The sequence below is a fragment of the Manis javanica genome, chromosome 5 (assembly GCF_040802235.1).
Source record: "Manis javanica isolate MJ-LG chromosome 5, MJ_LKY, whole genome shotgun sequence".
Taxonomy (NCBI): Eukaryota; Metazoa; Chordata; class Mammalia; order Pholidota; family Manidae; genus Manis; species Manis javanica.
The window spans coordinates 3966540-3990537 of record NC_133160.1 but is presented as its reverse complement, the minus strand read 5'-3'; the positions used below and the strand labels follow the sequence as shown (position 1 = coordinate 3990537).

Genomic DNA, 23998 nt, shown 5'->3' with positions numbered 1-23998 from the left:
TCTTAAAACACTAAATGTGCATTTACCCCATGACCAGCAATTCCACTCCTAGGTATTTATCCAGAGAAATGAAACCATATGTCCATCAAGAAAACCTGGGTAAAAATGTTGATGGAAGCTTTATTCATATTAGCTCCAAGCTGGGAAAAACCTAGTCATTTATCAACTCATGAATGGATAATAAAATGTGGATTAGTCATACCATGGAATACACTCTGCAATAAAAAGGAACAGTCTATTGAAACATACTACAAAATGCGTGGATTTAAAAAATATTACTGTGAACAAAGGAAGCCAGACACAGGAAAGTATACACCATACAATTCCATTTGATGGAATTCTAGAATAGGTGAATCTAATCTATGATGCAGAAATCAGGCAGATGGTTGCCGGGGAGATTGACTGGGACAAGGAATGAGGGGGATTTCCGGGAAGATGGAAGTGCTCCGTGCCTTGATATGCACCCACAAAACTGAATGTGATAATCAAGATCTGAATGTTTCACTGCATGTAAACTCTACGTCAATTAAAATTTGTAATCAAAAAAAGAAATCACAGTAATTTATTCTCCAAAGGAAGCAATGCTTGGGCCCCAACACCAAGAGGGAGTGAAGGCTGCCAACCTATGAGAGGGCTTTGGACCAGGATCTCAGATCTGACCGGTTACACGTGAAGCTGGGGACAGGGCTGTGCTGGGCCAGGCCTTCGCTCTAGGCCGATCCCCTGCCCACCCTGCCACCAATGCTCTCTTGTCGGGCCGCACACTAGCCATGGCCTCAAGGCCAAAAGAGAGGCAGGGAATCAACTATAACCATAAGGGTGGTGACTCCTGGCAGTGGATGCCCTGGCCCGAGGTCATGGCACCTAAACATTAATCTCAGGGGCATTCACACCACACGGAGCCCCCAGGCACGGGGGGCCCTGGGTGGAGCAAGGCTGTGTGCTCAGGGCCCCGTTCATCCTCTCGCGTCACGTGGGAGCTTCCCCAGCTCTGTGCGGTGGGGAGGTCAGACAAGAATGGTGGCCTGTGAGTTTCCAGCAGTCGCCAGGAACCCTGCAAGGTCACCAAGCAGGCTGAGCTTCCTCCAGCCCCTGCCCCGCTCAGTGAGCATCCAGACCAACAGGCAGGGAGAGCTGCTTGTTGCTCCACGTGGGACCTGGTGGGACTCCGGATTGTACGGTGAAGGGCGGCAGTGTGAGTATGTCAGCACTGGATGCGAGGACGGATGACTGAAAACGTGGCCTTTGCGTGGACAAAGTTCAGGGAAAAGATAGGAGGTGGAGGAAAGTAATGACAAATTTGACCATTTCCAGTTTACACTAGCATCTTCTCATATACAACTCAGCCTGTTTTCAAGAAGACGGATATTCTCTATCTGTATCTACAACTACATCTTTATCTGTCTATACCTGGGAAGGGCCGCCCCTCAAAGAACAGAGTACTCACCTCTGGATGGGAAGTGCTAATTTACGTAATCCAAATTTTGAAAGGCCTTTATCTGAGACATTTGGAAATCTTATTTGCAAATCAGCCACCCACTTTTAATTTAGTATTTAACTAAATCTCCAGATTTTAAATCACCTATTCAAAGTCCTACACCCGCCGCCCCAGCAGTGATGCTCGTGAATTCCAATTCTCTCTTCTCTCCCATGCAAGCATTTTTTAATTAGACTGAGACCATGGAACCTGGTGACTGCATTTCTTCGCGGAGTAGTGTCTGGGTGATTACGAGAAAATGAAATGGAGAAATATCAGAAAGCACATCAGGAAGAAAGACGCCCGAAATAAGCACTTGGCATGTCCTGGCTTCCCACTCGCCTGCCTGACTCGGGGCTCCCGAAGCGGAGAGGCGCTCAGACACCCGCACTCACAGAGCCGCGGATCTGCGTCCAGGTCTTGACCAAGTCTGGGACAGAAACCGCTAATGAGACGGGAATGTATTTCTGGGCCTGGGGTTCTCCACGGGGTAATCCATAAGGAGGGAGTGATTTTCTTTTTGTCTCCATTATTTTCCTAAAGATCATTGAGTCTATGCGCTATGAATGACTGAGATGTCGGATGTGATTTCAGTGGCAAGGGAAGGCTGTTTTTGCGGGAATGATGACCAGGACTGCTCCCAGCCCGGGAGAGCTGACCTGTGTGGGGAAGCCTGACGGGTCCGCAGAGTCTGGGGGGCTTCGCAGAGGCAGCGGCCCAGCCTGCCTCCAGCACAGGGGCCAGGTGGTCCCTGGGATGGTGGGTGGCAGGCCCAGGGGCACTCTCTGCTCTGGGATGGCGGGTGGGGCTGGGCTGGCAAGGCTGTGGGCAGGGGGAAGTGTGGGAGGCGGGGAGGCCTCAGCATCAGCCCAGGAGGAAAAGGGGGAGCAGAGACAGGAGTTGGGGGGTCGAAGTGCATGCAAGGAGGAGAAGGCAGGCAGCAGGAGGGGAGTCGCAGAGGAAGGAAGGAGAGACGGAGAGAGGAAAGGCCCAGGGCAGAGAGCGAGAGAAGGAAGGGGCCGGATCCAGGGAAGGAGGGACATGGAGACCACAGGGAAGACAGGATGAGGGCAGCGCTTGTGTCCGGAGGGAAACTCCTAAGTGGGCACAATTCACGTGTGCTGGGGACACAGCACCCGAGCACAGAGGTCTTAAATGTGATCTGGGGCAAGACTTCTGAGTCTTTGCTGTGCTGGGACAAGAGATCCCAGGAAAAGACCACTGGCCCAGCCCGCAGACCGCGCCCTCTTTGGGCCTGGGCCGCACCTGGGAGCGGCCGTGCCTTTCACACCAGCCCGTTTCCCCATCTGCACAGGGGCCGCAGCAGTAGCTCAGCTGAAGAGCGCTGCCGCGAGGAAAAGAAGCCAGAGGGGTGCGCCGAGGGGAAGGGGCCCCGATCTCCTGCTCTTCTCATTTTAACCTGCTTTTAGGGCAGAGCTGGACTGACCTCCTCTCAAGGCGAGCCTGGCTTCGCCCGGTGGGGTCTGACTGTTCTCGGGCTGCACCAGTAGCAGCCGACTGTCCCCTAGGACACGATACGCAGGCGTCGAGCCATGTCTCTTCCGAGGCCTTGCAATTCCCCTATAAAAAGCCATGAGGCCCCGGGAACTCTCACTCCCCTGCCTGCAGCCCCCACAGGTCTAGAGCAAAGCCAGCGTTTGGCACACCTCAGCGTTTCTCCCCGGGAGTCCGGTGGGCGGGCAGGTGGTCTGGCAGAAAGCAGGGGGCAGCCCGAGACACAGAAAATATCCTGAAGGACCGAAGGCTGTCAAAAGCGCCACGCAACATGGCCGAAATGCAGGACGAAAGATGGTGGAGGAACCTCCGTGAACATCAGCGCGTGAGCCCTGTGGGGCGGGAATGCCGTCTGGGTCCTGGGACCAGCGCCTTGGGGTTTGGGGTGGGCAGAGTTGTGTTCTTTAGTCTGTTTTCACCCTGTTGCTTTTACAAAGCACCCTCATACCCAGAAATTCATTGCACCCATTTGCTGCGTTAACAAACTGCATGAGTCCCAAGACCCAACTTGTTAAAGTCTGTCGGGGAGAAAACAAAGCAGAGCCTGTCGGCCCCGGGCGGCGAGGAGGCCGGGACGCTGGCGAGCGCGGCGGCTCCACGGGGATCTCTGCGGCCCAGAGACTTTAAAAGAAACCGAGAGGTTCCCACCAGCCAAAGGCGGGGCACTTGGAGCATCACTAAGATGACGGCTGCAATGAATTGAAACACTGAAAACTCACCAGGTACCTCAGGAGGGTCCTACAAAGCCTCCTTCCTATTTTGAAACATCAAGCATTTTTCTTCGCCCCTCCCCCACCCTTGTTTAAATAAGAACGGTCAGGGGAGTTGAATCATTGATGAAGGACTATTTCTCATCAAAAAGTTAGGCTAATAAATGGAAGCAACGTGCTACACCTATAAAGTCACCCTTCAAAGAGAAACGGAGGCGATGCAAAATCTAGACTGGGAAAACTTGCACAGCATTTGAACAGGTCCCTGCAACCAATGAACTGCAGGGATAGAAAGAGAAATCTACAGATTAAGAGTTTAAAGGATGTATCAGCCAAGCAACCAGCTACAACACATGGACCTTATTTGAATACTGAATTGAATAGATTTTCTTTTAAAGTTAGGAGCCAATCAGGAAAATCTGGAGAGAGATTGGGGATTTGATTTTGAGGAGGAGTTCATTTTTTAGGTGCGATGATGACAGCCTTTTTAAGCTGTTGGAAGGATTAGTGCCTTTTAGAGACGTATGTGGAGATGTTCACGTGGGGTATTTTCTCCCAAATAACCCATGGGCAGCGGAGGCAGTGCGGGGGCGGGTAAACACAAGACTGTCCACGTGGACAGTTGCAGAAGGTGGTGGGGGATATACTTGGTACTTTATAACCCCATTCTCTCTACTTTTGTATGCGTTCGATATTTTCTCTGTTAAAAAAAGAGCAACAATCTAGTAAGTGGAAGCATTTGCAGGATGTCACCTCAAGTCTCGAGACTTTAAAAACCCATCGTTGATGAATTGTCACCTCTGCTCTCCAAGAATATTGCAGTTTGGGTGGCGAAACCCTTTGCCTCTGCCAGTCTGCCCTCTCTGAAGGGAAAACGCTTGTTTCAGCGCCAGCTTTTAGGAGGAAGCATGACGTCAGGAGGACTGAATGGTGTCTCCCATGTTTCCCGGACATGTCCTCTCATTTCTTCCTGTCAGAGATGCTTTCCGCAAACACTGAGGTATTGATTTTCCGATTGATCAAGGTGGGGAATGCTTCATATAGTTATGACTCCTGACAAACTGGGAATAAAAAGCCAATCATAATGAGTTCACTTACTTTCCTTGATTATATTACTTTATAACACACGATGTACACCGACACACCCTTTCACGAGCGCCTCCCTTCTAAGCCGCCGGCTCTTGCTAATGCTGCCAGTTGATGCTGAACTCCATCTTGATGCAGGATGTGGGAATCTAAAAATTATCCTTTGTGGGATGGTTTCTTTTTAAACACCACAGCCCTGCTCCACAACAGTTCCTGCACCCAGGAAGACTTGATGGATAAAGTGAGAACCGCTGGGATCCGGGACACAGGTTTACAGAGGGTGTTAGCTGAGCAACGGGGAAACATGCAGTGAAGGCCAAATTGTTGGTTATAGATGTGCTGTATTTTCACTATTGATTATATGGCACTGAAATGAAAGGATTGCCTGATTAGATCATGTTTAGCCATAAGCATACCCTGTGTGCTTCAGCTCTGGGCACTTGCAAGAGACTAACCAAGTATCTGAGATGAAGAGCGAGGCGTGTTCGGCGCTCTGGACAGCCGTGGGCCGTTCCTGTTCAGTGCAGATGCTGTGGGACGCTGCTCCGCTTTTCATGAGCCTCACAGAGATTCTCTGTTCAGCCCAGCCTCCCGGGGCTGCACAGAGACCTTCTGTGCATCCTCTCACCCAATCAGGAAATAGAGACTAAATGGGACTTCTGTTTGAGATTTGGATGGCTGGCTAGTCCTTTTCCATAAGTTTCTGGGGGTAAGGTCTAGAGTTGAGTGGTAACAAATGGAGGCTGATTCTTCTTAAAATAAAATGTCTTACAATGAAAGCCCAGCTCTCCAGAACTCCCAGGAAATGAATGGGGCTGCCCGCGGTGACTCAGAAGAGAGACCATTTGTCCCCTGGAGCCCTGTGGAGTCTTGTTGCTAATCTCCTTGGGTGACTTGTTTAAAAAGAAAAAAAAAAGGATCCTGCTCTTCCCTGCCTTCTTAACAGTGTGTATTGAACACACGTAGCTGTTCCTTGATGAGTGAGGTCAGCCTTCCTTTGCCTGCTGGGTGGCAGTCCGACCGGTCACGGAGCTCACCGCCCCGTGTTCCACTTAATCTCGTGAGAACACCCTCTAGAACAGGGCTGACACGGTCTGGTCAGCCTCTTCCTGCGTGACTGGGGTGAGTGACCAGAGCCCCTCAGTCTCACAGACCCCTCTGAGATGTGTCCTTACTGTAGGGCCAGAGGGAGAATTCAGCGAGCAATGCAGGATCAGCCCAGGACGACGCCAGGGGAAGGAGTTCGGGGCACACACAAATCAACAGCTTTGTGCCATCACCACCCTGACTCCTCGCACTAGAGGTTTTCGGCTCCCTACGTGCTTAGCCAGGGACTTGAGCCTCCTTTTATTTGCTGCTTAATTCCTCTTTCCCCTAGACCAAGGCCTGGGCACGTACACGCTGCTGGAGTGAGGGTGGCATGTGTGGCCACTGCCTTCGCTACCTTCTCTTGGGCTTCGGGTGGGATCCTCTCCGCATCGGGCTCCTCAGATGGGACCTGGAAGATGAATTTTCCACCAGCCTGGTGGTGACTCCAAGACGGGGTCTCATTCTGGCCCTGCCATGCCTCCTCCACATGACCTTGGACAAGTTATTCCATCTCTCTGAGCCTCAGTAGCCTCCTCTGGAAAATGGGACTACAACACTTAAGCCATAAGATTGAGCCAAAAGTGTAAGACGACGAGAGAGAATCCCCCACAAACTCCAAGTTCTTTGGATGGAGTTCCAGAAAGGTGGCAATTAATCTGCCCCCTCAGACAGGCAAGGCACTCCCAGGCTTCGATTTGGGCTGAGTTGTTTAATTTTCACTTCTGCTAACAGCCTGCCTTTAATGTCACCTCTGTCCTTATTCATTCCTGGCTTTCTAAGCTGCCACGGAAACCTCTCTAGGCAAAACAGTAAAAGTGAATGATAAGTCAGAGCCAGGTTCATTCTCGGTAATATATAACTTGGCCACTGAAGCAATTACTTAATGTAATGTTCCCAGGGAAGGGAAGGGGAGGCTGAGCCCACTGAGTGGGTGTCTGTGTGTGCCAGGCCCCGGCCGGGCCCCTCGTCCTGGAGGGTCCTCTTGGCACTCGGGTTTCGAGGCTGGCCTTTTTCTGACACTCCCATCCGTCTGGGCCCACTAATCCTGGCCACTATTTCAGCCGCAGCGAGACAAGCAGCACCCTGCCATCGTTTTCTCCAAGCTCTCGCCCCTCGGCTGGGTCCACAGGTGCAGGTGGAGGGCTGACCTTTGGGCGAGCTTGGCCAGAAGGTGTGTTTGATTTCCTTGCCCCTTTAGTGGAGACAGAAAAGACTGCAGAGTACGTGGGGGGGTGTCTGCCCCACCTGTGGACCCCAGGCGTGACTCAGGCTGCAGGGTTCCTCTGGCTGAGAGACCCCAGGCAGGCCTCAGCACCTCAGTTTCCCCATCTGTCTTTTACAGAAGGACCTTTGCAGTACTTGATTACTCTTGGTGAGTCCTGGAGGCCCACGGCCTGTCTTTCTCCCTGCTGAGAGCAGGGCAGGCTCCTCAAGCTTCCTCTGCTTCCCTCACCCCGTGGGGTCCCCCAGGCCGCCAGTCCCACCTGGACATGCAGGCTGGAGCCAGAGAGGGGCCAGGCCTCCATGATCCTGGCCCGCAGGGAACCATGCACTCACGATTCCCCCTCCTGCTGGAGCCCCAGGCCCCTGCCCATCCCCTGCCCCTCCGCTCCCCGCCGCCGGGCTGTTTCCACTCGCTCACTCAGAGGCAGCCCCCTCCCGATTGCAGGGCCTCTATGTATGGGCACGTGTCTGTCTGTCTGTCCCTTGGAATCTCATCAGCAGGGTGTCCTGTGCGCCCACCCCCAACACACCACCTGGCATAGAGCGGGCCCTCTGTTAGCATTTGTTGAGTGAATATGTGGATGAAATGGGGATCTAAGCCGAGCCCTTCACGCCCCTCCCTACCTGCCCACAGCTTTCTCATCCTTGAAATGGCAGAGCTTTGCACTAGATGGTTTTTCCCTGATGGTGGTGCTTTATAGTTCAGCCAACAATTCTCCCTAGAGGAGTTCTCCATGAGGCCACAAGCGAGGAGACAGAGACCTCTCTGTGCCTTTGGCCAGGTGCTCCTGTGTGGCTGGGAGAAGCTCCAGCTTGGAACAGAGCCCTCCTCCATGCGCTCTGCAGCAGGCGGAGGACGCAGCGTGCTTCAGTTGGCCCCTCATTCTGTGGGCCACTGACACACAGGCCCAACAGCGGAAATGCAGGATGCAATGGCTCAGGGTGGGACCAGGCAGGGCCACCACCTAGCGAATGGGCAGCAGGGAAATCGGCGCAGAGGCCTAAGGAAAGTGCAGTCTGGGTGCCTTCACCTGCTTTCATTCCCTGCCTGTGATCAGAGCATTTCAAACTGGGTGGGGAGTGGGTGTTGAAAATACACCCATTGGGCCTTCAGTAAGTCAACACTGTGCAGAGCAAAGAGAAAAAGGTCTCAACACCTGCCTGTGAGTCTCCCAAACATGGCAGCACCTGGTCCATCTGAAGAGACCAACCTCCTTCCTGCAACTACAGGGCACACAAGCTTACACAAACATGTATTTCCAGAACATAGCCTCGGAACACTCGAGTTCCATTAACCATTTCTAGAAGCTACAGAAAACCAGTGGTTTGCTTGTCAACTGCTGGGTCCCAGTCACTCGCTCCCTCTTCTGGGGGGAACGCAGGGTGTAACCGGCTGTGCCTGGAGACTCCACAGGGTCTAGTTTCTTCTTTAAAGCCATGTGAAGACCTCTGTGTTTAAGAGGAAGCCAGAACACAGCAGAGAAAACTAGGGTGATTTCTTTTTTAAGAATGCAGTTTTCCAATAACACTAACTACTCATACCAAGACCCCTCTGTCCCTGTGTTCACACATCCCCTCCTCTGCTCCCAAAGTTGTCTGCATTGTCCTCTGTCCCAACAGAGCTCTCCTCAAGTTCAAAATCTCTGTTAATACTCCTGTTTCCCTCTCTCGACCAGGGGTTGGCAGGCTCTTGCTCAAAAGGACCGCATAGTAAATACGTTAAAGTTGGCAGAGCATATGATCCCTGCCACATGACTCTACTCTTGACGCATGAACAGGCAGTGTGTAGATAGGTGTAGATTTATCTACAAAAACTAGAGGACTGGATTTGACCCATGGTTTGCTGACCCCTACTCTAGACTGTGAGTTCTTTGAGGAAAGAGACACCAAAATTTCTCCTTATCTCCTCAATGCTTAGTACCATGTCTGGCATGTAAAAGGCACTCATCAAATACTCAACAATGGGAGCATGAATGAATGAAAAACAAACTGTTTTCCCCAAATAAGTACAGCCCAAAAGAAGTCTTTCTACATTTGCTGTTCTAAATACTTGAGAGAGATTATAATTTGTTAAAATGAAAGAAATCAGCCTGTATTAAGCACTCGGAATATGTCAGGCAGCGTACTGTCCTACATTTCTTATTTCGATCCCAACCACAGGCTGAACCAATGCCCCGCGCAGTCCTGAATGACTTGTAGGCAGTTGGCTCCCCGAGGAAGCAGAACAGACTCCACGAACCACTGTCAGTTTTAATTCACAAACTATGCAAGTATAAGGGCACCCCGACTGTGAACCCGGCTGCTATCAGAGCTGTCATGGAATTCTGGATCTGCAAATCCAACTGCAATGAACTGGCTCCCCGTCTGGCACGGGAATAAAGCCATAACTGCCCAGGCCAGATCAAGGTAGAGGGTAGGGGAAGACACCTGCAACACTTTGCATTTCCCCCAAAATAAAATGAAGGAAAGCATGCGGAGGCTGTGTTGAGTCAGGGAATCAGGTGGATTTGTTTTAAAGGAATCAACTGTTTGCCTGAACGCCCAGGATCCTCGACAACAGCAGAGAGCAATCCCCCACGCTGTCGTGCAGGACTTCTTTCGGCAAGCGGCATCCCCCGGTCGGTGCCCTCCACCCCAGCTTCCCGTTCATCCGACACAGCACTTCGCGCTTTGTCCGTGAAGTTCCGAGCTGCCCCCTTCTCCCCACTGGGTTCTCAGCTGAAAAGAAAAGGAAGAGTGCCCGGCACGTAAGGGGTCAGGTGCCACCTTGCTGGCCTGCTGCAGCGAAGCCCAAAAGTGAAATGGGTCCGAGCCACGAGGAAATGTGGGTAGGGGACCGAGTCAAGAACTCAGTCATCGGGAAAAGCATCTGTCTGACCTGATTCGTTCTGCACGGTCGGGAATCACATTTATGCTGTCCTCACATTCTCAGGGCACAAGTGACTCCAGAAATCAGGCTGGAAGAATGCATTTTCCTTCACTATTTGGTTCTTACCTCTTCTGAAGTTTCCAAAGTATGACTTTGAGCCTGAAGGAGAGAGGGAGAGAGCCTCCTCTGTTTATAAAAGTATTTGTTTTCCATTACATTTACTTAAACAGCAAGCTCTCTAATTGATTTTTAATAGTTTATCCATTTATTAAGCTGACTGGGCAATACAAGCATCTAGTTAAAAAATAATTCCAAAGGTACGAAAGGGTACGTCTGTCTCCCTCCCCAGAGACGACAAGCAGTGCTACAGGTTTCTTCTGCATTCTTCCAGAGATATGCTTTGTATGTCTGAGCACGTGTATACATGTATCTTCTTAAACTAATGGAGGAATATTCTATCCACAGTGTCTGCACCTGGCTTTCTTACTCTGCAATCTGTCTTGAGGCTCATCCATATCGGTGTGCACGAAGCTGCCTCATCCTTCTCCCTGGGTGCAGTGCATCAGGCCGCTCAGACACCCCATCATTTGTGCAGGCAGCCCCTAGCGATGGGCATTCGTTCTTGGCTGGAATTTTCTAAAGAATGAGATTAACACTCGAATGCAAGGGAACACGGAGGCTGAGCAAGGTGCGGCCTGGCTGGTACACCTGGCACAAGGCCGGGGCGCTCGGAGCAGAGCCCCTCCTGGGAGGCGTTTTGAGGAAGAGATGCACACATCTGCGAGTTGGTTTCGTGTTGCCGGGGGAGACAGAGGGATCTCAGGGCGCTGATGTTGGAAGTGCAGTGGGGGCTGGTGCTCAGGTTGTGTTACCATGGTAACCCAGTCCCCAAACACCGCCAGGCGTCTCTGGAAACCTTCGCCCCTTCACACCAATCCAGGAGCTGACCCCAGGGGGTGGGGCCCCGGTGGCCTCAGAAGAGAACAATTCTCCTCACGTTTTCTCTCCCCCCTGCAGCAGGGAGGCATTTGGTTCTCCTCGTCTCTGAACACATCATTCTGGGGACTGGAGAGCTGGGGAAAGAGCCAAAGCTGCTCCGGGCTGTGGCTTCCCAGCTCCCGAGGGGCCTGTGGGCTCACCACCCTCTTCCCTGTTTCTTTAGGGCTTTCAGATCCCACCTTGGATACAAACAAAGCTTAGTAAAAACCCAAACCAAACCACATGATGTTGACAAAAAATATTATACAACCCCTGGGGAGCAAGACAACCGAGCTGTGGCACTCTGTGTACTTTTTCATGAAACATGTGAGGCGTGTTGCACAGTTTGATCCCCAAACCGATTTGGGCCTTAAGGAGACCGCAGCCTCCCATTTCATTTTCTTAGTAAGAAAATGAATTGCTTTGGCAACATACCACCTTTTAAAATAAGAATTCTGCGAAATATTTTAACATATGAGTGACTCAGTCTAAAAATTAGTAAACCTTTAAAAGCCAAGTTTCAAAGCCAGCATCTTAATTTAGAGTACAGAGTGGTAAAACAAAAATAAGACAAATCATTAGGCATACACAACATCCTGTAAGCAACTGCTCTGCACGTGGGCAGCTCGCAGATCCCGTTCAAGGAATCTCAGCAAAAACGAAGTGCCAGCTCCACAGGGCACTGGCATGTTTCTGCAACCTGAGGCAGCCGGTGGGCAATGAGAGGCCCCCCATCCAGGCTGCTGACCCTGCAAAGACACGCAGGGCCTAACTTGCCCCACCAACTTCAAGAGAACACATACAAAAGGATGACTCAGCAGATGGGAAGTAATGATTCCCAGGCCCTGAGCTGAGCCCATCTCAGCTGGTCTCATCAATTAGCAGTATTTCCAAATGCTACCATGGGGACATTAAGACCTGTCAGATGTGCCCTTCCATTTAATGGGAATATTATGAAGGCTGGTGGTCTTCAGAAAGTCCTCATTAAAGTAATGAAGGTGAAGAGGGCATGCCTCCAGTCAGGCAGCAGAATCCTGGCAGACAGCGCCAAGTTGCTGGAAGCTCCAGGCCCACCTCCCCTAACCTGGAACAGGTGAGAGGGGAGAGACCTTTGGGGGTGAGGAGCAGGTGCCTACCCGGACCCCACCTGACAAAGATACCTTCCTTAAGAGGGCCCACAGCCCTTTCTACTGGTCACCAAAAGGCAATTGATTATGAGGGGCCTAAGAGTGGCCTCTGAAAGCAAACGGCCTGGCTAGGGAGTCTCTGGGGCCCAGGGGGCTCATGCGACCTGAAGAGGCCCAGTGCTTGGAACTACCTAGACACGTGCTCTTGGCATAAACGCTGACTCGCAGCTGAAATGGAGGGGAGCTGGCTGCAGACAGCGTTTCAAGAGCCTGGTGCTTCCCAAGGTGGAGGTAAGGATGCCTGGGATTTCAAGTCCATGGGTTCAGCCTCCCGAGAGCAGAAGTGGTCTGGCAGAAGAGCCTGGATGAGTTCCCTCTGCCTGGACTTGGGGCTCTGACCTTGAAGCCTGGAGCTAGCAGGACATCTCCACAGATCTGGAGGAGAAGGGGGCTTGGCAGAGGTGCCCAGAGGTCACAGAACCAACCAGAAGAGGATGCTTCCTGAACATTCTCTGGCCTACGGCCTGAGCCAGCCAGCTTCTCAGGGCCCCGCCGGGGCCTCTGTGCGCAGCTCCTTTAGCAAACGTGTCCTGGGGAACCAGGGCTCCGTCTCCCCTGCAGGTTTCCACCCGGGAAGCCACTAGCTGCTTCCCACCTGATGCCACGTCTGCTCTCAATCCCAGAAGCCAGGAATTATGGCAGGACTGGGCCTTTCAGTAAATTGAACTGCAGGAGCTACCAGCCACCAGCTTCAGAAGCCAAATTCTTGCCCATCTTCAGACAGCCCAGGCTTGGAAAGAAAAATCCAGCAATGATTTGAAACTGGTTACGTGTAGAGAGCGACATGGACCAGGATAAATGAGAGACCGTGACCATCCGAAAACACTTCAGGATCCTTTTCCATGAATTAAGGTATCTGGATCCACAACTCAGACATATCCCTGATTCAAGGAATGGATTGGCACCAGCGCCAGCCAGGGTGGGAGCCGGCTGCCACTGGACAGGCCAGGAGAGAGTTTGTAAGTAAGAACTCCCCATGAAAAATCATTTTTCCAACAGAAATCTTTGCTGGCTGGAGCCCATGGTCATTTTATACAACGATCTGAGCAAGCTTTTATGAGACAGCAAGTGTGGTCAGGGGTGCGTGCCTTCCGCTGGGAGCCCTGCAGAGCGTGGGAAGTGTACCGCCTGGAGAGCTGGAAGCCGCTGGAATGGGGGTTCCAACTGTTCAGCACTGTGGGTGGTACTGGGCCACCATCTCTCCTTACCTGTGGGTCAGAACTGCCGGGTTACCGGAAGCAAAGTGTTGATACGCCTGGTTCTGGGTCAGGCTATGTGAGTGCAAGTGGGCCTGGGGACTGGCTGTCTAGCCACCAGAGTCGTCTGTCGCTGTGACAGCCTCTGTACTTGCCACCAAGAGGCCTCCTGGGAAGCAGACAGGGGTGGAGGAGGCGTGGGGGCCGGCCCTGCAAGTCCAGTCCCCTGGGCCCGCCTAGGTCTGCATTTTTCCAGGCCCTGTCTGACGGGAATGCTGGAATGCAAAGGCTCAGGTGCTCAGGCAGCCAGGCTGCCAGGGTGAGAAGGACCCCAGGGTCCTGGGCCTCGCCTTCCCTCTGGTCCCCAGGCGCTGCTATGTGAAGTTGACCAAGATCCCAGATCGGCCCCATGTTGCCCTGCAGCTTGTTGCTGCCCCCGGCCTCCCTCTCCCCTTCCCTCTGTGCTGCTGTCAGGAAGAGAAAGACGTGGATGAGTTTGCCTGCTGCCACCTTACCACTGAAGCTGACTAGAAACCTGGCGCTGCAGATGTAGACCCAGCGCTTCCCCAGGAGAGCCTTGCGGAAGGAGCCCAGAGTGGCCCTCAGGACGGTGCTGGGCCCTGCCGGAGGAAGGGCGGGCTGGGGAGGGGTCGGGCCGGGCCGCCTGCCTGGCTCTCCTGACTGCTGCCTCCCTAACTCCCCCTAGCACCTACAGACTGCCAGTTCTTGGGACAACCAGCCGCAGTGCTCACTTCTTTGGTTTCTACCATGTTCTCTTTCCATAGGAGCTGGCAGGGCCAGCAGGTTGGATTTCTCTCACAGGCAGGAGGAAGGGGGCTGCAGGGGATGTGGGTGCCAAAGGAGCTGGCCTGCAGGCATCTAAGGCTAGCTGGAGACACCCCACCACCCTGTGGCCCTGCCCAATGGCTAGGGAGGGGGTACAGCCAGGGGTGGGACACTGGACTCGCAGAAGCACCAGGGTTCAGAGGGCTTCCCCCAAGTCACCTGCTCGCCCCGCCCCCAGGGGAATGTCTCTTCTCAGGACGGGCGCTGCGGCTAGGATCCTGCCCACAGCCAGGGAACTCGAGACCCAAAGCCCAGCACTGGGTGCCTCCCTGGATGATCCGCTGTCTTTGGGTCCTGCCCTGAGCTTCTGACAGTGACCTGGGCACCTGCAACCACTGCCGTGTGTCCTTTGAGAGCTACGGGGAGGCTGGATGGAGGCAAGCCAGGAGCAGGGTCCCAGGGACTCTAGGATTCTGAGAAGAATGGTTAACTTCAAAATCCACACATAAACGTCCCGTGAAGCTACTAGGGCAGCGGGCAGGTCATCCAGGGAACTCAACAGCTCGCTTCCCCCAATTCTTCCTTCTAAGCCTCTTCCTTCACCTCTGCCAACATCTGCCTCTTCAGGACCTGCTGGAGCAGCCACCAAAATAGAAGTGCTTAGAGACTCTGCAGTGGAAAACAAATGATACGCTTATTGCTTGCCCACAGCCTCCCCAGGACATGAATCATGAGTTTCCATCCTGTCACTGGGGCCAGGAGTGGAAACAGGTGTCTGTTTCTTTCTGAGGCCCCATCGTCCTGGGCACATAGGCCACAGCAGCTCAGTGGAAGGGGAATTGGGCGGCAGCCAAGGGGCATCCACGCCGTGCTAGGGTGCACCTGCCCCTCGGAGCTCATGGGGTACCAGAGCAGAGGGGTATGCTGCCCACCCCTCCCCATCCTGCAGAGGAATCTGAAGGTGAGTGAAGACTAATGCACACAGGGCCCCCTAGAGTAGGGGGTTCAGCTGCGGCCTACCCCTGGGCCCCTGATGGGCTCCCAAGACAGGAAGAGATGTGGCCCTACCTGGGCACCCAGGTGGAGACATAGCGGTGGGTAGGGTTTGAGATCCTGGCTGGGGAGGAACCAGTCTGGGACATGTGGAGCCTATGGCAAACTTGGGGAGGACCAGGAGGTGGCATGGCAGCCAGGCAGGGTGAGCTACGCAGGGCCAGGCAGCAGGGGCCCAGAAAAGAGAAGCGTGTGCGGCCTCTGCCCTGCCACCCACCCACACCTTCCCTCAGAACAAGAAGTGCATCCTTTGAGTCTTCCCTGAGCCTCTCCGCGGCCCCCATGGCACCTCCTGCCAACACTCTTGAGCCAAGAAGCAGCTGTGAGTGGCTAATCTTGGAGCCTCACGGAGGCCTTTGGAAGGTCCTTGGTAGATTTCCAGAATAAATGGATGAGACAGAAGTCCCGGCAGTAGGAGCCCAGGGCAGCTTTGGGAATTGCCTCTAAGTTGTCCGGGCTGTTCCATCATTCAGGCAGACACCGGGAGGGGCCCTCTGTATGTCCAGCCTGTGCTGGGCATCGTGGGGACCACTCGGGATGTAGCTCTGCCCTCCAAGGAGTTAAAACATAGTTTAGACAGCAGTGGTCCCCAGAAATCACTGGAGAGCCCAGTAAGACAGCCAGTGATATGGGGCATGTCTGTGCCATTCAGAATCTCACGCCTCTTTCTCAGCAGGAGGTGAGGATGGCGTTGGAGGGTCAGGAATGTGGATGCCCCCCACCCACCTATCCACCTACCCTGGCATCTTCCGGTCAGCACAGCCTCTCTTGGAAAAAGAAAAGTCTAGCTCAGCAATTCTCAGCCTAGGGGGTTTGCCCCCAGGGGACCTTTGGCAGTGTCTGGAGACATTTCTGGCTGTGACACCTAGAGGTGGGGGTGACCCTGGCATCTAGTGGGAGGACAGAGATGCTGCTCAGCATCGTGCCGTGCATACAGCTCCCAACAAAGAGGAGCGCACCCTAAACACCGATCACGCGAAAGCAGAGAAACCTCGCTCAGCCAGACATGGTGCCCACACGCCGGGGCCTTACGTGCTGGGATCTCCTATCCCCACCTCAGTAAAATCAGCAGCACATGGTCCTACCCTTTACGAGGTTTGTTTCACTCTCGGCACAATGGAATGAGATGGCGCACATTTCAAAGGCTCCAGGACATAAAAAAAATTATCATTCTCGCTGTTATTCAGAACCTAAAACTGGCTGGACAGCGACAGAAGCCCATGAACTTCACACTCCCCATCCACATTTTTCTTGCCCAAAGCACGTTCTCCACAAGAGCGTGGGGGTAATAGCTCCTCTGGGGAGCTGCCAGGCCTCCCCACATGCACCCAGCCACAGTCTAAACCCTTTGACTGGGACGACTGGCCCCCTCCTGGGGTGGTGGGTGCTCAGAGCAGCCCCACTGACCTCCGCCCTGGCAGACTCGTGTGTGCCCTTCTGCTCCTATTTTTATCTTGGCAATTAAGAGGTTTCATGCTACAATTCTCAGGATTGGGCCAGTTTGGGGTTTGCAGGCCATCACCCCGGTGTGGGGGGCTCCTGGCTGGGAATGCTTACTCTTCTCCAAAGCAGAGGAGCTGAAAGGCTTGAGGGGTGCCCACTTCCCCCTCCATGCTCCTCACCTCACAGAGGGGAGGCCTGGCAGCTCCCACCTGGGAAAGCTGTGGCCTAGCAAAGGACGGCGGCCACTTAGAGGCTCGGGTCCAGGAGGCCTAGAGCCACAGGCTCCATGGCCCTCTCAGGGCGCCTGAGATGAGACCCAGAGGCTGCGGACACCAGCGTGGAGGGTGTTTTCCATGAACGTTCTGGCACAGAAGCCGTGTGAAACTCCAAGGGAGGTGGGGGTGGTGCTCCAATCCGAGGCCTGGTTCCTAAAGAGGCTGCTCCAGACCCCAAGTGCTCCTGCCGTGTTTCCCTGGCCCTCCTGCCAGCACCCCGGACTTCACCTCCCTGCAGGTATGGCCATGGCCTCTGGGCTGCCCTTGCTGCCTCCCCCGTCTGGCCTCCTATCTCACCTGTTCCTCACTGGCTTTTGGAAAAATAATCCTAGGGTGTCTGCAGTATAATTCCCCTCCCCCGCAGCACACCCCTCCACACTGGCTCGGCAGCATTTGGGGACCTCCAGGGTCTGCACACCGTATTTAAACTCCCTGTATTCAAACTCCCTGGCTGCTTCAAAGTCTCGTGTGTCTGTCACTCCAGAACCCAGGATGTGGCTTGCACGCTGCAGTGAATACAACACGCCCTGTTCTGCATCCACACTGCATCGTTAGAGGGCCACACACACGCCAATGTGAAAGTGCACTGGGTTCAGAGCCTTCCCCAGAGAAGCACAGCAGCCGGCCAGGTCAGGGCAGCTTCCGGAGGAGGCGGGTGCTGGGCCGGAGGACGGAGCAGTGGGGCCTGGGTCGAGGGGAGCAACTGAGCCTGACAGCTCTCTGTGGGGCTGAGGAGGGAAGCTGGGGCCTAGAGACAGGAAGGTCAGGGATGGCCCTGGAGCCGGCCTGGTGGTTTTTGTCCTAAGCATGATGGGGAGCCACTGAAGGTTCTAGGCTGCCACAGGGGAAGGCCAGATTTACTGGAAAGAATGTCTCTAGATGCCAATCAGGAAGTAGACGGGGCACTGGGTGGGTGGGCAGAGCAGGGGCATCATCACAGAGGTCCAGGGAGAGCCAGGCAGTGTGCTGCGGGGTGGTGAGGTGAAGAGGGCATGGGTGTTTCCAGAGAAATTTAGGACAATGTAAAAGATCCACATGGTGTGTCAGGTATGGCGTTAGGGGAGGGAGACAATGTACTTGCCGGGTTCGGTTGGATGGAGACCCATTCACGGAGAGAGGGCGCTCAGGAAGGCGGGGTTGGGGGGCACGGTTAGGAGCAGGGGAGGTCTGAGGGCCCTTAGCACAGCAGCACCTTTCCCCCCTTAACTGCAGCTCCTGACATGCCGAGGGTGACTCATTGCACAGTGAATACACACGCTTCACCCGGGCCCTTCCTCGGCCAGGAATGCACCTGCCGCCACCTCACATCACTCCACAGAGACCTGCCCTGTCCTCCAAAAGCTCTTCCTCCAAGAAGCCTTGTGGGATGATCCAGCTGTCACTCACCTCCCTAACTGAAGCAGTGAAGTGAAGCCCAGAGACACCCAGCCACCGCCTTCCAAGACGAAGGCCAGCAGGAGCCCCCGGAAGGGGTTCCAACTCTGCCTCCCCTCGCCCTGCACACCAGCCATACACACCCATGCCTGAGCCCCCTCCCCAGACGGTAGTTTCTGGAGGACAGAAAACCAGCCCTGTGGTCTCTGTAGCCTCCACCGCCGCCACCCCCACCCCATGCCCACCGGGGCCTTGCCTGGAGCCACCACTCAGCCCAGGTGTTAAGGACAGCCTCCCGTGCCAGCCCTGGGGGAGCAGAGCTGCATGGGCATCTCAGTGTGTGCATTCCAAACAGGCAGCGGGAGGTGCTTGCTAAACACCTTTCTATCTCTTGCTTAGAGCCGAGGTCAAGCCAATGGATCTGTGCAGAAACGCTCTTTAAAATGCATTACGTGCAGGACTTCAAAGAGACACCCGCTGCTTGGTGTATTTCAAAAAGGTGCAAGTGGGTGATGAACGACCTCGGCTTGTTACCAGGCTGAGGAATAAGGGCTCTGTCTGTCTGCCAGGAAGTAAAGTGTGGGCATATGTCACCTTCGGGATGCGCTGGCGGGAGGCTCCTGAGCCCGTTGGACAGGAAGGCGCAGCCCCCAGTTCATCAGTGGTTCTGATGTGAGGGGCGGCCCAGTGGGAGGGAGAGGGGCCCCATGTCCATCAGGGGAGGTGGGGCTCAGCTTCCTGGCCCCTGTGCAGAGAGGAAGCTTCTGCGAAGCTGCCTCAAGTCATGGACAAACAGGTGTGACTGTTCCTTGTTTTTTTCTTTTTAACTAATCCAGCAGATTCTATCTTTGAACTTTTCCTTCCCGGGTGGTACTCCGAGACAGGTCTAAGGCAGTTTCATCCTAGCTTGGCTTGGTGGGAAAAAACTGGTTGAGTTTGTCTATAGTATATTAATTACATCCTCTGTTCTCTCTCCTCCTAGAGCTATCAGCAGAATTAAAACTGGGATGCACTCTTAGCAACCCGGTATTAAATCCACCCCATGTCCGGAGCCCCAGGTCAGCCACTGCAGGAAGAGGAAAGAGTCCAAGAGGCCGTCCTGGTGCTCCTCCTGGACTTGCGAACAGATGCAGGGGGACTCCAAGGCCATTACGGAGCTATGTGTCACTGAGTCCAAAGGGACAGTCTCTACACGGAGCAGAGGAACTCAGGAAGGTGCTGGGTGGAGGGGCGGCAGGCAGCGGGGCGCAGCCGGGGACCCCTGGGAGAGCCACATCTGCAGCGTGCCCTCTCTTGGGGCAGCAGAGACGGCTGCGTGTGCATTTCCTTCCTCCCATACTGCAAATCCATCCCCTGCTTACCTCGGGTGCTGGCACGGGGCTGTGCAGAGAAACACGCAGGAGAGAAGATGGGCTGGTCGCCTAGGAGAGGGCATGACTGCCCTGGGGAGAGTGGCTGGGCAATTACTCACACAGACGATTTCTTCCAAGACCCACAGCTTCTCAGCAGGGCCCTGGGAAGGCCACTATGTGCCCTAGGGTAAGTCATTTGCTTCTGAGAGCTGCATCTCCATCTGCAGATGAGAAGTGCCTGCTGCCCAGGCCCTGGTGCATCTGCCACGCCTGCACTTCCATACTCCGACCCAACAGAGCGATTGATGATCAAGGGCGTCGGACCTCGCCCTGTGCAGAGGGGCTGGCCCCTGGCTCAGCTTCCCTGGACAAGCCCCATCCACCAAGTGAGCGTCGGCTCAGCGCTCGTGGGGTGCCAGGAGTGGACAGGCTAGGGTGCTGTAGTGGATTTTCCTCGTGGTTTAACTCCACACTGGCGCATTTTTATGGCAGGCTTCCCACCTCCCTCCTGCTAAGGGGACAACAGAACATGCTGTCTTCCCATGTCAACTGCTCGGGCTGGAACCCTGCTTCTCCCCCCTGAGGAGAGCATGACCTGCGTGAGGGGCACTCCCCTCTGCCTCGGTTGCCTGGTCTATAGAATGAGGACTGAGACAGTGTAAAGTCCTTCAAATAGCCCTGACACAGGAAGCCCTCAATAAGGTCACTTCTTTCGGGGCGAATATTATCAGGATGCTGTTTTGAAAAGGAAGCGCACGGTCGCTGTGGCACACCTCCGAGAGTGTCTGACTTGGCCCTGATCGCTGCCTGAGGCCCGCTGCACAAGGTGCAGCTTCAGGTCTTCACTTGTGCCTGGTGACCTCGTGGGAGGTGCCTCCATCTCTTCCCATTTTGGGAGGAAAACACGGCGTGCAAATCCCCAGCCATCCACAGAATCCCACCTACGGGATGACTCGGTTCCTAGAAAAGAGACCAGGAAGAGAGGCCACAGGCAGGCTCTTCCAAACTGAGGCTTGGCCCCAGAAAACCCTGCCTCTGATGTCTCTGGACCATTGGATGGGAACCCCCTCCTCAAATCCTGGCTCTGCTCAACACTCGGGATGCGGTTGGTCTGTTTGTCAGACCCCACACATTACGTCAACAGGTAAGAGATGAAAACATGTCGCAGCTGCGTCTGTCCATCGGCCATAGCAGGTTTTCAAAATCGGCTGCGTTTTCCTCTCATGGCATATGGAAATTGGATGCTAAATTTTTGTTGGAAGTACTTGGGTCTATATTTAGACTTCATGAAATTGAAGTGGAAACCAGATCCACGCATCCCAGTTGTTCCAAACAAACTTTAAAGTTTTCCAATAACTGAGTCAAGTGTTAGTTTTGAATTTTCATTTTAATTAAGTAAAATGAAACATCTGCTCCTCAGTCACGTGAGCCACGTTTCAAGTGCTCAAAAGCCGCATGTAGCTGGTGGCGGCCGCTGCACAGGCTGGTGCCCAGAGAGAGCAAGTCTTCCTTCCATCATCAGTCCTGAAAGATCCCTTCCTGGGTGCCTCAGGGAAATGGGCGTGCTTGTGCACATCTCCACTGAACACATGAATGTTGGAAACTCAGGTACTGGCATGGGGGTGTGTGGGCAGCTGCAGGAGCCAGAGGAGGGTCCTTCCCCAGCCCCCAGCTCTAGCCACCGTGTCCCTGGGAGAGGGCATTGCCAGCTATGGGGAGCCACCAGAGCTCCCCCGCTACCCCGTGCCCAGCCCTGCATTTTAGTAGACAGTTTTCTCCCACTATATTTATTGAGTAGCTATTACAGGCTTGGTATTGTTTAGGTGCTGGGGACACAAACACATACAGATAAAACTGCTGTCTGCAGGAGCCACATTCTCCTGCCAGGTAGGGTCCTGAGGCTGATCAGCCTTACCGAGGTTCGGACCAGGCCTGCAGGATCTGCCCTTTTCAATCTTGAGCTCTTCTCCTTGTCCCTCATACCCTGTGAACGCCACCCAGCCTATTGCACATTTCGGGTCCCACACGCCTCCTGGGGCCCGGCCCACCTCCACCCTCCCCACCTCTCCCTCCTTCTCATTCCTCGAGGCCCACAACACTGTGGTAGCAGGAGGCCTCACCAGCTTGTGGCTCAGCCTGAAGATGATAAAGCCCATGGGGCCCACCCAACATCTGGAGCCAGGAGGAGCATGACATTCCTTCTGCCCTCACCGCTGAACCTGAGGGGAGAGCAGCGCCCACCTGCAGGGGTGACCTGCCTGGTGCCGTCCCCCTACCCTCCACAACCTCGCCTCTCCCCAAAGGGCCAACAGGCTCTACGTGCCCTAGGTGCCCCCTCACATCCTGACATCCCTGAGCCTCAGTTTCCTTGCCTGTCAAATGGGGAGAATCTGCCCCCTGCAGGTGGTAGAATTACATGGTGGATCCGCATTACCAGCACTAGTCCGTTCAGCGTGACATGTACGCTCTGTGTGAAGTGACGTGGCACGTGGGCGAGAGGCGGGCATCCTGGAGCCCCCTCTACCACCCCTTATGGACTGGGTGTTACCTGTGAGTCCCTTCAGCACTGTCCTCACCTCGACGGCAGTTGTGATATCAAACGGGTGGATTTATGTGGCTTTACTGACGTGGAGCAGGCGGATGGGCCAGCTGCCGGCTGTGCGGCCTGGGGCGGGTGGGGGGACAGGAGTGCAGGGGCAGCCCTGAGGCTGAATCCCTAGGACCAGGAGGTGGGAGAATTCCCCGAGGGAGGGAGAGAGGGGTGCGGTGTGAGCACAGACGCATCAGGAATTCAGTGGATAGTGTCCCAGACAGGAAAGTCGGACAGAGCCACAGAAGCATGCGTGTTACACTGCATGAAGCAAGGACCAAAGAGCAGACGGTGGGGGCCCAGGGGTCGGGCAAACGGACCCGAGAGCAGGACAAAGGACAGCTTTTTCAGGCTGAGCATTCAGAAATCTGTGGCCTTAAATTTACATACATTACTTCGTTAAAAAGAAAAAGTTAGAACAATACTAGATTTCCTTAATTCAATAATCATAGTAACAGACTCTGAGAGGCAGGGATATCGGAATGGATTATGTCAGGTTCATCTGTGGGTCATTTTTAAATGCTGGAGCAGCCACCAGTGAGTAGTACGCAGCAGTTAAAGAGAATGAGGTACATCTAATGTACCAAGGTGGAAAGGTGGGGCACGCTTGTACTGAAAACATATTTGTTGTTTATTCGAAATTCTGATGTAACTGGGTGTCCTGCATCTGCGTTGCTAACTCTGGTGGCAGCCCTGTGCTTTGAAGATCTGGGCCCTTTTGAGGGCTTGATGAGAAATGCGGGCCTTCTTCTGGAAGAGAGACCAGGCCCCACTCTGCAAACAATCCCAGGGACGGATCCCTCCGAAAGTCCACCCATGGGTTTAGATCAGGACCCAGCCAACTTTTTCTGCAAGGTGCCAGATGGCAAATATCTTCAGCAAAAGCGGCTATATACGGTACATATACAAACGGGCACGGGTGTGTGCCAATAAAACATTACAAGAAATTCAAATTTCAGTTCCCATAAATAATTTCCATATGTCAAGAAAAATATTCTTCTTTTGATTTTTCCCTTTTAAAAGTGTGAAAACCATTCTTAGCTGGCAGGCGGAAGTGCACCAACCCCTGGTTCAAGCCCCGGGGGGCTCCCTGGTGGGCTCCCCTCCTTGCACCAGGCACCGCCTCCCCATTTCTGCTGCAGCCAGGGGCCTCCTTTAGAATGAGGAGGACCTGACTGCTGTCCTCACGAGACATGAATAATTTGGAAGGAGCCTGCGCTGGTGGGGATTTTTAAGAAGACAGTTGCCAGAGAAGGAATAAAGGCTGGCATCTACCAGCGTGGTCATCTCTCTGATGATTCAGTCCAGCTGGGCCCTCAGCCCCAGGGTGTCCTGCCTCACAGCTGCCAGAGACGAGCACAGAAGTGGTCTTTCCTGCTGGGAGGGCCCCTTGAGGCAGGAGGAAGGGGCTGCCGGTGCGCCATGCAGCTCGCGCAAGTGCTTGGCGCTTCCTGGGAGAGGAGTGTGGGAGGTCCCGGCAGCTCTCTGATGCCAGGCCCTGCCTTGGCACCTGCTGGGGCACCAGGGATGTGCCCAATCTGGTGGTGGCTTTTAGGAGGAGATAGGAGAGTCCTTGGGCCTCCTCCCTATCCCTCGGGTCCTGAGGCGGCTGCTCACTTGCTCTGGTCTAGCTCCTGCGCCACTTGCTGTCGGCCTGGCTGTGGTGGCCCCAGGGGGGTACTGGGAGGGTGTGTGTGGCTTCCCAATGGGGGGTGGCGGCACAGATGTGATGGGCAATGTATCAGTGGGCGTAGCAAGGCCTCTCCTAAGTTCAGTCCTCCAACTAGGGAGGAG

General features: G+C 54.2%; 2 long non-coding RNA genes across 5 annotated transcripts; one reads left to right on the top strand and one right to left on the bottom strand.

Moving 5' to 3' along the window:
- Positions 1–9333: 9333 nt before the first annotated feature.
- On the bottom strand, positions 9334–10177 carry LOC108406178 (uncharacterized). The gene is made up of 2 exons (XR_012131236.1): positions 9980–10177; positions 9334–9819 (listed from the first exon to the last, which is right to left on the bottom strand). It is a non-coding gene; the product is annotated as an uncharacterized lncRNA (long non-coding RNA).
- Positions 10178–14062: 3885 nt separating this feature from the next.
- On the top strand, positions 14063–23188 carry LOC108406173 (uncharacterized). Of its 4 annotated transcripts, none has more exons than XR_012131235.1 (6): positions 14063–15078; positions 15844–17126; positions 17373–17517; positions 18101–20000; positions 20107–20758; positions 21035–23188. It is a non-coding gene; the product is annotated as an uncharacterized lncRNA (long non-coding RNA). The 4 variants fall into 4 exon arrangements; XR_012131233.1 differs by having other exon boundaries at positions 18101–18761; positions 19245–20000; positions 20107–23187; XR_012131232.1 differs by having other exon boundaries at positions 20107–23188.
- The last annotated feature ends 810 nt before the right edge of the window (positions 23189–23998 follow it).